The sequence below is a fragment of the Notechis scutatus genome, chromosome 5 (genome assembly GCF_049901735.1).
Source record: "Notechis scutatus isolate UNSWTSFEM ecotype Mainland chromosome 5, rNotScu1.2, whole genome shotgun sequence".
In the NCBI taxonomy this organism is placed as follows: domain Eukaryota; kingdom Metazoa; phylum Chordata; class Lepidosauria; order Squamata; family Elapidae; genus Notechis; species Notechis scutatus.
The window spans coordinates 77,888,625-77,903,690 of record NC_142013.1 but is presented as its reverse complement, the minus strand read 5'-3'; positions in this window follow the sequence as shown (position 1 = coordinate 77,903,690).

Genomic DNA, 15,066 nt, shown 5'->3' with positions numbered 1-15,066 from the left:
GAAATCATTGTAATAATTGTGGTATGAAGTTCTTAAAAGAATGGTGCACTTCATCTTCTGTTATAGAGAGTGATAAAGGGCTTCAAACATAATTTTTCAAAACCAGAATCCCTATCTTTGTCAATTCAGAGTTGGTTGGCACTAAGGTGAACAGACATCTAAAAGGCTTCTTTGGGCTACTGCTGTTGGACAAATCGTAAGTTCTTGCCTCACTTTTGCTGTTCATTTCACATTTAAAACTGAGATTGTACAAGCTTAAGAGTTCTATCACATTTTAAATGTTATAGAAATAGAGGTCTGTAATGGAGTTTACACTAAGCTTGAATCATCCTTGCAGAACATCTACTTTTGTTAATGATAAACATTGCCTTGTGCTTACCCTGAGGTGTCTTCAACTTTTAAACTTTGGCCATTTTTATCAAGCTGTTTTTAGATTTAACATAATCAGTTAAATTACAGGTGCAAAGTTTCAATTCTAATAGCTAAGTCGATATCTCTTTTACTGTATAAGCAAAAAAATGTTTAATCCCATAATAAACGAATCTGTTTTGTGGTTCAACTTAAAAAACACCAGCAAGCACTTCTGTTTCTTAGATCTTACCATATCTTCCCCAGAAATCAATGCAAAACAGGCTATTATGTACAGCAAATTGAAAAGAAACCTTTCACAATGTGTAATTTTAAGTATAGGTAGGTATGCTCTGGATGAAAAATCTTTCTGATGCAAACTTATCTCAAAGTCTCTATGCTTATCATTCATCAGATAACTTTAACTTTATATGGTTATTTACCTATTATTTAAATTTATTAAAACAGAGTAGTCTCATATCTATAAAAATGAAAAAAAGGTATCACTACTCCCTTCTCAAGACATATTAGAAATAAGATTACTTATATTAGTTTAGCTATGTTATTTCTAAAACAAATATGGCAACCACCTTATAAATTAACTCTTTTATGTGATTTCTACTGGGTCACTCAACAGCTATGAACAAGAGCAAACAAAGTGACTGTAGCAATACTTATCATAATTATTCCCTCCCTGAAATCCCCAGCGATAAGGAATTGCTTGCCACTTTTTCCGTACTTCAAGAGAAAAACCAACAGAGAAGAGTACTGTTTTGCTAAACTCCGCATTCCTTTTATCTTTTCCACAGGCACTCTGCATTCATTTGTCTCCATTCCTGTGATGCTATCAAGTATCTCAGTCCCTGGAAGTCTGTTTTAATCTCTTGTAACTACTTCCCAGTGAAGAAGTGACAAAAAAGGTCAATTAAGAGACCTTCAGAGAATGCTTCTTTTTGACCAAAAGAATCTTAATTGTATTTCTGGATAGCATTTTTAAAAAGAGGGATAAGGAAAAAAAATATACAAACACATGCAAAAATCATGTAAATTAAGAAAATGCTATAGATTATTTTTTTTGAAAAATAGAATACTGAACCTAAATCGTGTAATGTTGATGATATAGAAGACAACTGTTGATTATGAAAAACAGCATAACAAAGTATCTATTATTAAAACTTAGATTCCATTTGCCTCAATGGAATTTCTTAACAAGACTTAGAAAGGAATAAATACCTCCTGAGATAGTTCAGACTGATTAGGCTAATAGATATTATATTAAATATAATATTTCTTATTATTACTAAACTAATATAGTTTCCTGTGCAGAATTAAGATGATAACTGAAAACTGTACTCCAATGACATATATGTGGTTTTTAGATAGTAAATTAGTAAAGCATTACTTACTTTTTCCTTATTTAAGGTTGTTATAAGACTAAGTCATGGTTCTCTCATCATTATAGGAACTTGCTCAGAGCAATTTTATATATATTGGGTACGGGTGGGATTCAAATTTTTCAACAACCAGTTCTGTGGGCGTGGCTTAGTTGGTGGGCATGGCTTGGTGGTCATGTGACTGGCTGGATATGGCCAACTCAACATCACTCACATCGAGGCACGCATTTCCTCACCTGGTCTCTCATGACTGTGGGGATGCTGCAACAGTTGTAAGTGTGAAAAATGGTCATAAGTCACTTTCTTCAGTGCCATTGTAACTTTGAATGGTCACTCCACACAAGCAAATTACCAGCAAAGGAGGGGGAAAAAAACTCCAGAGACATTCCTGAGACAGGAAGTCTAGTCCTGCCAAGAATGTAATAAGGGTTAATGGGGAGGCAGTTTCTGTAAGGAACACCAGAATGTTTCCTTTCTGCCTTCCTTACAGGATTAGGCCAGTAATTTCTTCTAACACCCGGTTCTCCGAACTGCTTAGAATGTTAACAACTGGTTCTAGCGAATAGGTGCGAACCTGTAGAATCCCACCTCTGATATTGGGTGTGGATGAAAGAACTCCAGCTGCCAAAGTTTGAGATGAATTGAGAAGATAAACACTATTTACGCAGTCAGAGATTGGAGTATATAATTATTGGTGAAGAGTTACTTGCATGGCAGTGATGTTATTTGCAAACAAATAACCAAGCTCAGAGAGCACCAAAGACTCCACAGTTCAATCCTTAGCTATATAGATTTTCTTCTATGAGAACTCCAAAAATTTTGTTTGATACAACAGCCTAGGCTTCAGTTAGAGTTTTCCCAAATAATTCAACATGTAAACTACATTACAATTTGGTTTCAGAAAAAAACTATCCTGCAATCTGCAACTCCTACACTGCAAAAACATGTGGACTACACAACTCGATCAGGGCAAAGCAATAGACGCAATCTACATAGACTTCTGTAAAGCCTTTGATTCAGTGGTACACGACAAACTACTCCTAAAACTAAAATCTTATGGTATCTCTGGACAACTGCATAACTAGATAAAAGCATTCCTGTCAAACAGACAACAAATGGTCAAAATTGGGAGCGTCTTATCAAATTCTGTACCTGTCAACAGTGATACCCCCCAAGGCAGTGTTCTAGGACCAACTCTCTTCATACTCTACATAAATGACCTCTGTGATCATATTAAGAGCAACTGCGTCCTCTTCACTGGTGATGTAAAGCTATACAACACCACAGACAATACTGCTACCCTTCAAAAAGACCTCGACTATGTATCAGAATAGTCAAAGAAATGGGAACTTCAAATCTCAACAAACAAATGCTCTGTGTTACATAGTGGCAAAAAAAAGCATAAATAAATAAAATAAAATATAGGCTGAATAGTCAAAACCTTGTTGATGATCCAAACTCTGTCAAGGACCTTGGAGTACTCATCTCTAATGATCTAAGTGCTAGAGCCCACTGTAACTACATAGCCAAAAAGGCGTTAAGAGTTGTTAACCTAATCTTACGTAGCTTTTTCTCTGGTAATATTACACTACTAACTAGAGAATACAAAACATTTGCTAGACCAATACTCGAATACAGCTCATCAGTCTGGAACCCACATTATGTATCTGATATTAACACAGTTGAGAAAGTCCAGAAATATTTCACAAGAAGAGTTCTCCATTCCTCTACTCATTGCAGAATACCTTATGCCACCAGACTTGAAATTCTAGACCTAGACAACCTAGAACTATGCCGTCTTCGATTTGATCTAAGTATAGTATATAAAATCATACATTGCAATGTCCTACCTGTCAATGATACTTCAGCTTCAACCATAACAATACAAGAGCAAACGATAGATACAAACTCAAGGTTAAATGCACCAAACTTGATTGCAGGAAATACGACTTTAGCAACAGAGTGATCAATGTCTGGAATACTCTACCTGACTCTGTGGTTTCTTCCCCAAACCCCAAAAACTTTAACCTTAGACTTTCTACTAATCTCACCGCTTTCCTAAGAGGTCTGTAGGGGCGTGCATAAGCGCACCAATGTGCCTACCATCCCTGTCCTATTGTTTCTTTTATTTTTCTTATATTTTTCTTATATGTATCCATGTATTCATAACTATGTTTTTACTTATACCTGTTATCTTGTAAGCAATTGACAAACCAAATAAAATAAATAAATAAATAAATAAATATAAATGTCCTGAAGTGACAAGAAACTTATTTAATTATCAGGGAATTATCAGAGAAAAATAAGTTTCCACTCACAATTAATTCAAAGATTTACCATTTGTGGTGACAATATCCCTATCTTGGAGACTGAGGATAAAATCTCACATTTTGAGCAGTTGGAAGTAAGGCAAAACAGTGCTGATTTTGGAGAACAAATATTGTACTACCAATTTAGCTCTTACTAATGGTCTGCTAGATAAAATTTATGTCAAAGTAAAAACCATGGAATCTGGCATTCTTTTTTTTTTAAAAGGCTTGTCTGTAAAATTAAAAACTCTGAAAACTTTAATGGAATTACAGGGGAGCAGTTGTGTTATATTTTATAAACAAACACTAATTTTTTGTTACCAATCTCATTTTATTATTCCATCCGGTTACTTTATAAAGTAGAATACATAGCCTCCCGATCATAACAATACCGTTCGATCATAGCAATCATGTTGACAAGTGTTAAGGATTGTGGTTTGAGGTTGTGTTCTGACCCCTTTGTATATATTTGTAGAAAAATCTCTACAAAAGTTTCCATTGGTAAATTTGAAACCATTATCTGTATTTAATTTAAATGAGAGGAGATATATTCACTTGGTCCAGATTTCAATCAATGTGATGAAGATAATGCATATAATTAACTCCAAGGCTGATTTATAGTTTGAGAGTCCTTCCTGTGTTTACGTCTTCACATTTCTTATGAATTTGCAAGATATTGAAATATGAAAGACAGACAGATGAAAAAGGTTTGTACAGCCTCATCTTAAAGCACAACACTGGGTGGCTCACAACAGTAAAACCCAGAAATATATTAAAAAATAAAAAATAAAACTATAAACCAAAATAAATTCCATGCCTCAAGCATCCCATTTGGATACTCCAGGACCAACTCCAGACATCCTCACTCTATCCCAACATCTAGGTAAAAAGCCAGGTTTTGATCACCTTCCAAAAGGCTAAAAGGATGAATCTTTTAGCCAAATCACTGGAGGAAGAGTTCCATAAGGAGCAGCCATAGAAAAGTCATGCTGATGAGGTAGTATTACTTGACAAGAATTCAGGGAAAAGATCTAGTGCATCCTTCCTTACCCCATTCTATCCAGTAGGATGGGCAGATACTCTCGGAGAGAGGAGGTCCAACTAGTGAACTGGTCCCACACCAAGCAGGGTTTTAAAAGTAATAACCAACTCCTTGAATTGCACCTGGAAGGAAACTGGGATGCAGTGCCACACACAACAGAAGTATAACAGGAGCAAACCTAAAAATACCCAATACTGTGCATGCGATTATGTCCTAGACCAATTGTAGTTTTTGAGTGATCTTCAAAGATAGCCCCTTGTAAAGCACATTACAGTAATACAAATAGGAATGATTAATATATGCAAATCAGTTAACTGTCAAAAAAGTGTATTTAATTGTCTAGAATTTCATTGAGCATTCATCCTAGTTTACCACTGTAGTAAAAGCTTAGTGGGCTTTAGCTTTAGGGATATTATCTAACCACTAAAATCCTGCAAGAAATGAAGACATTCTTTGTACAGGTTACATTTCAATGGCTATACTATATTTTGCAATATAAATATATTGCTGTCAGGATTCCGGCAGTTGCCCTAATTAAATCATGAGCTTCAAGCCAAGCTTCAAAAACTTCAAAGGATTTATTAGGAGCGAACATGTCGTCATGGCCTGTGTAAAGCCAATTCTGAGACATGTAATTCACTGTCACCTTGACCCTGGTTTTTCCCCACCCCTCTGGGTGTATCATAATTCATATCTCCAACAAACACTAGTTCCTAGGCAAGAGTCATCAATCATGTTCTCCAATTAGAGATTTGCATGGCAGAAATTCTGGTAGCTTGGTTATAATCTTTGCAAGATAAGAATGGAATGCACTTTGGTTCCAAACTGCTACACTGCTCTTTCAAATTTCTTGAATTTCCCCACTTCTGTTCATGGCAACTCTAAAACAGGCATAGAAATGTTTTATGAATTGACATATTCTATAAAATTTAAAAAGGAACTGCCTTGCTTCAGTTCTTTATCTCTTAATATTTATTTAGCAAAGCATTTGTTATTCATTGTACTTGGTCCACATACTGCTTCTGGAGTTCAACAATGGTTGAAGTCTGGGGAAAAATTAACTGTTCTTTCAGTAATCCAGTGACCCCTTTTTATGGGATACTGAAGGAGGAATTTTATATTAATTATTTGCAAGGCCTCTGGAATAATGAGCTTTCATACCCTGTGGAGACTTGATTTAAATAGCATGAAATAATTTTCCTATGATCTTAAAACAGGTTAATATAACAAAAATGATTTGTGAATATTTATTCTCTGTAATCACAAAGACTCTTGGTGTTAGTGATACATTTACAGAACAGTACAATCAAATGCTAATGGTGCAATAAAAAAAACAAAATGTAAGAAACTCTTACAATGCCAAACAATAAATCAAACAAAGAAATAAACAGGTCAGCAATCCAGATATAAACATTTCCAAAACCAATAAAATTAGCGGTGATACTTTATGCTTAAAATGCTTTCCCCAAAAATACAGGTGAAACTCGAAAAATTAGAATATCGTTCAAAAGTTCATTTATTTCAGTAATGCAACTTAAAAGGTGAAACTAATGTATGAGATAGACTCATTACATGCAAAACAAGATAGTTCAAGCCGTGATTTGCCATAATTGCGATGATTATGGCTTACAGCTCATGAAAACCCCAAATCCACAATCTCAGAAAATTAGAATATTACATGCAATCAATAAAACAAGGATTATACATAGAACAATATCGGACCTCTGAAAAGTATAAGCATGCATATGTACTCAGTACTTGGTTTGGGCCCCTTTTGCAGCAATTACTGCCTCAGTGCGGCATGGCATGGAAGCTATCAGCCTGTGGCACTGCTGAGGTGTTATGGAAGACCAGGATGCTTCAATAGTGGCCTTCACCTCTTCTGCATTGTTCGGTCTCATGTCTCTCATCTTTCTCTTGGTAATGACCCATAGATTCTCTATGGGGTTCAGGTCAGGGGAGTTTGCTGGCCAATCAAGCACAGTAATCCCACGGTCATTGAACCAGGTTTTGGTGCTTTTGGCAGTGTGGGCAGGTGCCAAGTCCTGCTGGAAAATGAAGTCAGCATCCCCATAAAGCTCATCTGCGGAAGGAAGCATGAAGTGCTCCAAAATCTCCTGGTAGACAGCTGCGTTGACCCTAGACTTAATGAAGCACAGTGGACCAACACCAGCAGATGACATGGCTCCCCAAATCAACACAGACTGTGGAAACTTCACACTGGACTTCAAGCATCCTGCAGTGTGTGCCTCTCCATTCTTCCTCCAGATTCTGGGTCCTTGGTTTCCAAATGAGATACAAAAGTTTCTCTCATCAGAAAAGAGGACTTTGGACCACTGAGCAGTTCTGTTTTTCTTTAGCCCAGGTAAAATGCTTCTGACGTTTGTTGTTCAGGAGCGGCTTGACAAGAGAAATACAACATTTGAAGCCCATGTCCAGGATCCGTCTGTGTGTGGTGGCTCTTGATGCACTGACTCCAGCCTCAGTCCACTCCTTGTGAAAGTCCCCAACACTTTTGAATGGCCTTTTCCTGACAATCCTCTCCAGGCTGCGGTCATCCCTGCTGCTTGTGCTCCTTTTTCTTCCACACTTTTCCCTTCCACATAACTTTCTATTAATGTGCTTTGATACAGCACTTTGGGAACATCCAACTTCTTTTGCAATTACCTTTTGAGGCTTTCCCTCCTTATGGAGGGTGTCAATGATGGTTTTCTGCACAACTGTCAGGTCAGCAGTCTTTCCCATGATTGTGCTTCCTACTGAACCAGACTGAGAGACCATTTAAAGGCTCAGGAACCCTTTGCAGGTGTTATGGCTTCATTAGCTGATTAGAGTGGGACACTTTGAGCCTAGAATATTGAACCTTTTCACAATATTCTAATTTTCTGAGATTGTGGATTTGGGGTTTTCATGAGCTATAAGCCATAATCATCTCAATTATGACCCATCACAGCTTGAACTATCTTGCTTTGCATGTAATGAGTCTATCTCATATATTAGGTTCACCTTTTAAGTTGCATTACTGAAATAAATGAACTTTTGCACGATATTCTAATTTTTTGAGTTTCACCTGTATATTATTTTAGTAGTTGCAAAATGTCAACAACAGAGATGCAGATCCAATTTCTAAGAATTTGACTCTAATTTTAGAATATAGATGTAGTAACAGAAAAATAATGTCTAAACTCCTTCACTCTAATTTTGCAGGAATCTCCCAGGGCATATAATCAGAGCATAGAAAAATAGATTAGAGAATAGATACTTCAAAACATGAATAATATGTTTTAATTCCAATTCTCTTTTACTGGACACCCAGTTCAGATGTTGGAATAATAATACATAACTACATTGACTTATTGCCTATATTTTGGACTAAAGTCAAATGTACATATAGAGTTATTTTCTACATCCCTAGTATTTGAAAACTGCCAATCTCAAGAATTTTTGACATTTGCTACATGGGAAACGGCTATAAAAGCGTGTATGGCATGAAAAAATAAAATCTACGCCTGATTTGCAACAGTGGATTCTTGATATATGGTGGCTGTTAATCTCTGAATTGTTGAAAGAAAGGAAAGAAAGCAAAATTTGTAAGTAAATACAGTATAATATAATTTTTCAGATGGTTTTTCTTTTCCAGTTTTATCATAATCATTATCTTTATTATCATCATAATGTTGAAGATATGTGCTATTAACATTATTAAAAATATGCATATTTTTTTCTGTCATAAAATGAATATTTACATTTCTTAAGCACTAAGACTCACTTGCTAAAGGACTTGAACACAACACTGTTTTAAAAATTATGGATCTCTTGTTTAATTTGCATTCAGGATTTACTTCTCACACTTTTCTTTTGCCATTATATATTCAATAAGCAGATTCATATGAAGTTATGTTTGTGGACACCAATTGTAGAATAAAGGAATAAATAAAAATAGATATGGCCCGCAAGTCTCTCAAATTGTTTAAAGAATCCATTACATATACTGTATACTTGGCTGTTCTACAGTTAAAACCACAGAACACTGTAGTTTATCTAATGGTTCTTTTAATAATAAATGGAAAATGCATTTCATAGACTATTGATAGTTCTCAATGAAGCAGTTTCCTGCTATATCGATTTCTTCCTCAATATTCTCCAGCCAGCATGCCCACTGTTGAAAATTATCAGAGCTGACATCTATACATTCTAATACCAACATACCTCTCAACAATCCTATCTGAACAGTTCTCAAAATCAGTATTATTACGATTGCTTCTGATTAATTATGAATAAAGTCTGAATTGGGATTAAACCATGATATTATCTCACGTACTTTGGAGTGTCCACTATTGCAGATACATCTGCTGGAAGCCCAATTGAAATGAGTGAGGAGTATGATTTAGACATATCTTAGTACCAATTAACTTGTAAGTTATATGCAGCTTTTTTGCTTAATTACTATTTTTATGAGTGTAGGGAAAACATTTTGGTAGATATCTGGCCTACTTCATATGGAACAATTTACAAATATGACAGTTATTAAACTGCTTCCTAGCAAACTGTCAAACACAAATTAACAATTGTCACTAAACTCATATCCCTTCAAAAATACCTTACTCTCAATTTAATTAAAATAATAGCAAAAGGTCACTAAAAAGACTGGGAGAGTCTGAAAAATCTGTTTCCAGTTCAATAGAAAAACTGAACAAAATATGTAGCAGGATCTGTTTGTCCATCTGTCTTTGAAATGTTGATGGCTTTTTAAAGATGAAAAAAGGAAATCATCTGTCTAACTTATAATTAAATCAAAAGGCAAAAAAGATTAATATAGCTCATAAAACCTAATCTATAATGCATATAATTAAATGTACTTTATTGACTGAGATAATCAACTGTGTTAATCAAATCATTGAATTTGAAGACTCAGGAAGAAACTTTGAAGAAACATTATGTTCTTTCGAATGCATTAAAATATTAAATATATAAAAAGGGTAATAATGGAGTGGGTTCCTAGATCGTGATGAAGTACCTTAATTATTTTACAGTATATTATTTATGTACATTTTGAAAAAGCAGTTAATATTTTTTGAATAATCTAGGTTATTTATCAATGAGTAAATTTAATTTTTAATGATAGCATGGTAGGATAACACATGAGGAAGTGATACATACTGTACTTTCCTGTTTTCAGATTGTTCTGATGATCAAGTACCTATCTCTGAGCTATGTATGCATCCGGAGAAATAGCCTAAAAATTGAACTAATACTTCACAATTCAGAAAATTAGAAGTGTAAGTTCTTTTGTCTGAGTGCACTGAATTATTAATGGAATAAGAGATGGAAATTCACATATTCTCATAACCAAAACTCTAAACTGATGTTTGAAAAATGGGGAGATCTAACTTGTTCAAAAGAGAAGAAGGACACTTCCTCTGCCTAGTAACTGTGCTCCAAGTACATTTGGTGATATTAATGTTTCCACTGAAAAGAACAATTTGAATTGAGGAAAATGCAGCAGACAGTGGGAAGCTGTACTTTGCAATCATTGAGTAAAGAAGAGATTAGGTACGTTCTTTCCATTTCTTACTTTTATTTGAAATCCCATATCTTTATTTGAGTTAAAGCAAGGATCGAGTTTAGATGGTAGGAAGTTGATGCCACTTCTGACTAGATTATTAATAAGAGAACGTGGCCTTCAAAAAAAACAACACACAGTCACACCCTTCCTGCCTTAACTATAGATTTGACCCAAATCTGCTATGAAGAGATCATAATTGATTGAGAAATCATATCAACTGGAAAGGCCTCTATGCATTCATCTGTTCTTGTATGTTTGTTTATAAGGGCTACTGGCAACTAGGGAAGTTATGAGCTGTCCCCTTAAGGGAATGCATCATGGTAAATGTAGTTAAAGGTATCCTGGGAAATGTAGTTCATCTCACGTGGCTACATCTGTAATTCTGATTGGTCACTGAATTGACCCTTGGTGGGTTAAGGGAGTTTTCCTCATTCTTTGTCTGAACTCTCCACCTCATGGCATCTTCCCTCTATTGCTACGAGATGGGTTAGGAGATAACCATCTTTCACGTACAAGGCAGATATACAAAGGATTGGTCATTAAAGAAGCACTTTGTCACAAATGTGAGTTATGAAGATATCTAATATACCAATAAATGAACTTTGTTGAGTTATCTATCTGCATCTGCACAGCTATAAATCTACCTCTGTGCAAGAGACAGAACAGTGAAAGATGAATCCTAACTCATCAGAAAAGTAAAATCAAAATAAATGTATTAAATTTTGGATTTGTGATAAAGCAACGTGATATTGAAGCCAGGAGTGAATGTGCAATGTTGATCTGAACCTGCATGTCTCGTCATCTCTCTCTCTCTCTGTGAGCAGTAATTCTTTACATGCTGTGGATGTTGGGAGGGGCTGGAGTTTCCCACATGCTACAAACAAAAAGACCTTTCTACCCACCCACCCACCCCTCCTCTCTGCTCAATTTGCCTTCCTACTATCTCAGAGACTCTATTTGCATAACAAGGAGAGTTAGAAAATTCCCCATTCTCCAAAGATAGTCAAACCTCAGTTGGAAAGTTTGAGAAATCTTGCTTGTATTTTTAAATGGAAACCAGAAGCTGATTTGCTATCTGCATCATTTGGAAGGGAGACAAAGCCTTTACTGATCCCCCTTCCCTTTCTCTTCAGCGAAGGAAAGGCTGTGTCTCAAGGAACACCTCCCAACTGGAAGAGTCAATTTGTAAAACAAAAGGAAGAGCCAGATTTTACCCATCTGCCCTGCTACGATTTTTAGCAACTGAGGATGATCTGCTATCCTTTTCTTCCTTTTTTCCTTCTGAGACAAAGACTGCATCCAGCTTGCCAGAAGCTTCAACAGGAAGTCAGTCATTAAAATACTTCATCAGACCCCTTTGTCCTAAACTCTCTACATGCTATTTGCATGGTGGGAGGGGCTGGAATTCCTCACATGCTACAAACAAAGAGCTTTCTAACCCACCCCCCTCTTCTCTGCTCAACTTTCAAAAGCTTGTTTGGCTGCTCGGAGGAATCCCTCCCCCTCCCCTCTCTATCCACCCACAGATGATCAGGAGTCTGTCTGGATTACAAAGAGGAACTTTAACAGGACTCTGTAAGATTTCTGAATCTGGTACTCAAAGAAAAGTCTCCCTGAGTTTCCAATACGTGTTTGCATTGATAACTCCTTTTGAAATTATTGTGAACATTTAATCAATTTATTTCAAATATTCCAAGATTACCTACAACCTACCAGCTCCATCTGGTGGTCAAGAAGAAATTTACAGTGAAGTCATTTTATTTTATTTTCAAGAGTGGGCAAGGGGTCCCCCCTCCTTTTCTATTCAGCCAACTGCCTCCTTCTGGTGGTCAACAAAAAAAAATTTTTTCTCCTTATGTGATTTTTTTTCCCACAATTTCTCAAATATTGACCAAAGTGATTATGAAACTATTGTGCATCATTTAATCAACTTAATTCAAAGGTCCCAAGAGTAACTGCAACCTAATATGGGCATAGCAACAGCATCTTTCAGACCCTCTGCTGCCACCTTGTGAAGCAAGCGACCCTTATAGGAATATTTTTGCGTTCTGCCCTCTAGTCCTCAGACTTCGCGATGCAACTCTAGTGCCCCCTTCTGTCGCAAGCTCACACCGCACCCTAGAAGCAGCCATACCATGTGCTGTGCTAGCATCGCCCAGACTCTGCAGTGCCACCTATGTGCTCAAGTGTCAATATGCCATCAACAACTGCCACACTCAATCCACAGGCAGCAGCATTCCTGCCACAACCTCAATACCAATCCAGCTCCCAGGCACACAAGGTAGCCGTGCCCAACCTAGACATCAGCGTGACGCTCGACCATCGTCCCCAGTATGGGAGAACGACATCCTCCGTAAGTACTGGAAAGAAGACTACAACCCGTCATTGACTTACAACCCAGGCCCACACTACAAGAATCCAGGGGGAGAACCCTCTATGTCAATACCTCCCCCCAACTCAGCAAATGCTGAAGATTACTGGAGAAACTTGGTTGTACAGAGTGGAAAGTTAAATTTGCACGCCAACAGAGTTCGCAGATTCTCTGACAAGCCAGGTGGTGAATATCTAGTTTGGAAGAAACTTTTCCTACGCCCCATTCAGACAGCATGCCTGAACCCTGATGAGATAATCGGACACTTGATAGCATGGCTAGGGCCACAGTCTGCCGACATACCGAGGGCAATTTTGCAATCCCACTTAGACGACCCAGCCGTTGCCCTATGGTTATCATGGAAAAGGCTTGACGAACTGTATGGCACTCCTGAGGACGTAGAAGCAACAGTCCTAGATAGGCTCAACAATTTCCCTAAAATTCCTATTGACAAGCCTCACTGAATCATAGACCTCGCTAATATACTTGTCCAGCTGAGAACGGCACAATGGGATCCCAACTTACCGACATTCGCCTGTCTCGATCACATTGACACACAGAACAAAACTATTTGGAAACTCCTGCAGGTACTAATTGAAAAGTGACTCCAGTTGACTGACACATTCATGGCCAAGGATCACCACCACTTTGTACCCTTCACACTTCTTGAAGAATTCGTCTCCCACCAAGCTACAGTGTGCAACACATACCGAGCCCATGGACTCAGAGCTGTTAGTCCTCCTAATACCAGAAGATACAACAGCAACCATATATCGCCCTCAGGCCCTATACATACTACCAGAGAAAGACCCTTCATGGTTGCTCATGACACCAAGATTGACTCCTCCTCCACGCACAGTTGGGGAGAAACTTCATCCCATCCACCCCAAGTTAGATCTCCCACTACAAGAAGAAACCAGTTTTGTCCTATGCACAACACTCGTCACTTGCTGAACAGCTGCACTGGGTTTGCAGCAAAATCACTGTCCCAATGAAAAGAATTGCTAAGAGAATACCAATACTGCTACAAGTGTTGCGAATCCAAACATTCGCCCAAATATCGCACAACCAAAGTGCAATGTCACATCTGCAAAAATGACCAACATCCGACCGTGCTGCATCCAGACACCGAGCCACCACAGCAGATACCTCGTAACCCTCCTTCGGACAAGGAGCCTCAACGTAACACCGAAGCAGGCAGGCCTCCTCGACAGACTGACAAACTGCAACGAAAACAATGCATGAATGTCAATTGCACAGCACTGTGTGCCGACTCACCACAACCTCATTTGTGTCTTCCCATCTGCTTAGCCGAAGGATACCCTGAAGGATGCCCAGAAGACGCTGTGAAAATGTATGTGCTGCTAGACACTCAAAGCACCTGCACCCTGGCCAGACCCGCATTCTTCAAACTCTTTGAGGTGCAACAGGATGAACTTCACTTCATTGTCTCAATGTGCCATGGACCAAGAAGCACAGCAGGGAGGAGATCTACTGGACTCTGCATACAGTCATTGGATGGAAGTTCCCGGTTCCCACTACCGCCCGTATTTGAATGCGAGGGGGTACCAAACAATTGCAGTCAGATTGCAACACCTGAGGTTGTAAGTAGCATGCCTCACCTGCAGCACCTGGCTCATCACTTCCCCGCTCTAGACCTGGAGGCTGATATCCTACTCTTCCTGGGAACTAATGCCCCATGCGCCTTTCTCGTCTCCGAGTCAGTCGGCGGCCCTGTAGACACCCCAGTGGCCATCAAATCTCCACTAAGTTGGGGGATTGTATTCATAATATGTATTCATCGCCTACAGGCCCCAACCCAGGCCACTGCCTTAGCTACTTCCATTCTCAAGAATGGCAGACCATCTCACCTGAAGCCATGCCACTTCACTTCACCCTTTCGACAGTTAAACCTGCCTTGGGAGAGAAGCTATTCCAGACTACCAGAGAAGATAACGACTTAGCTTTGTCTGTTGAAGACAACAGATTTCTTCAGCTCATGGATGAGGAATTTCAACAAGACCCAACTGGTAGTT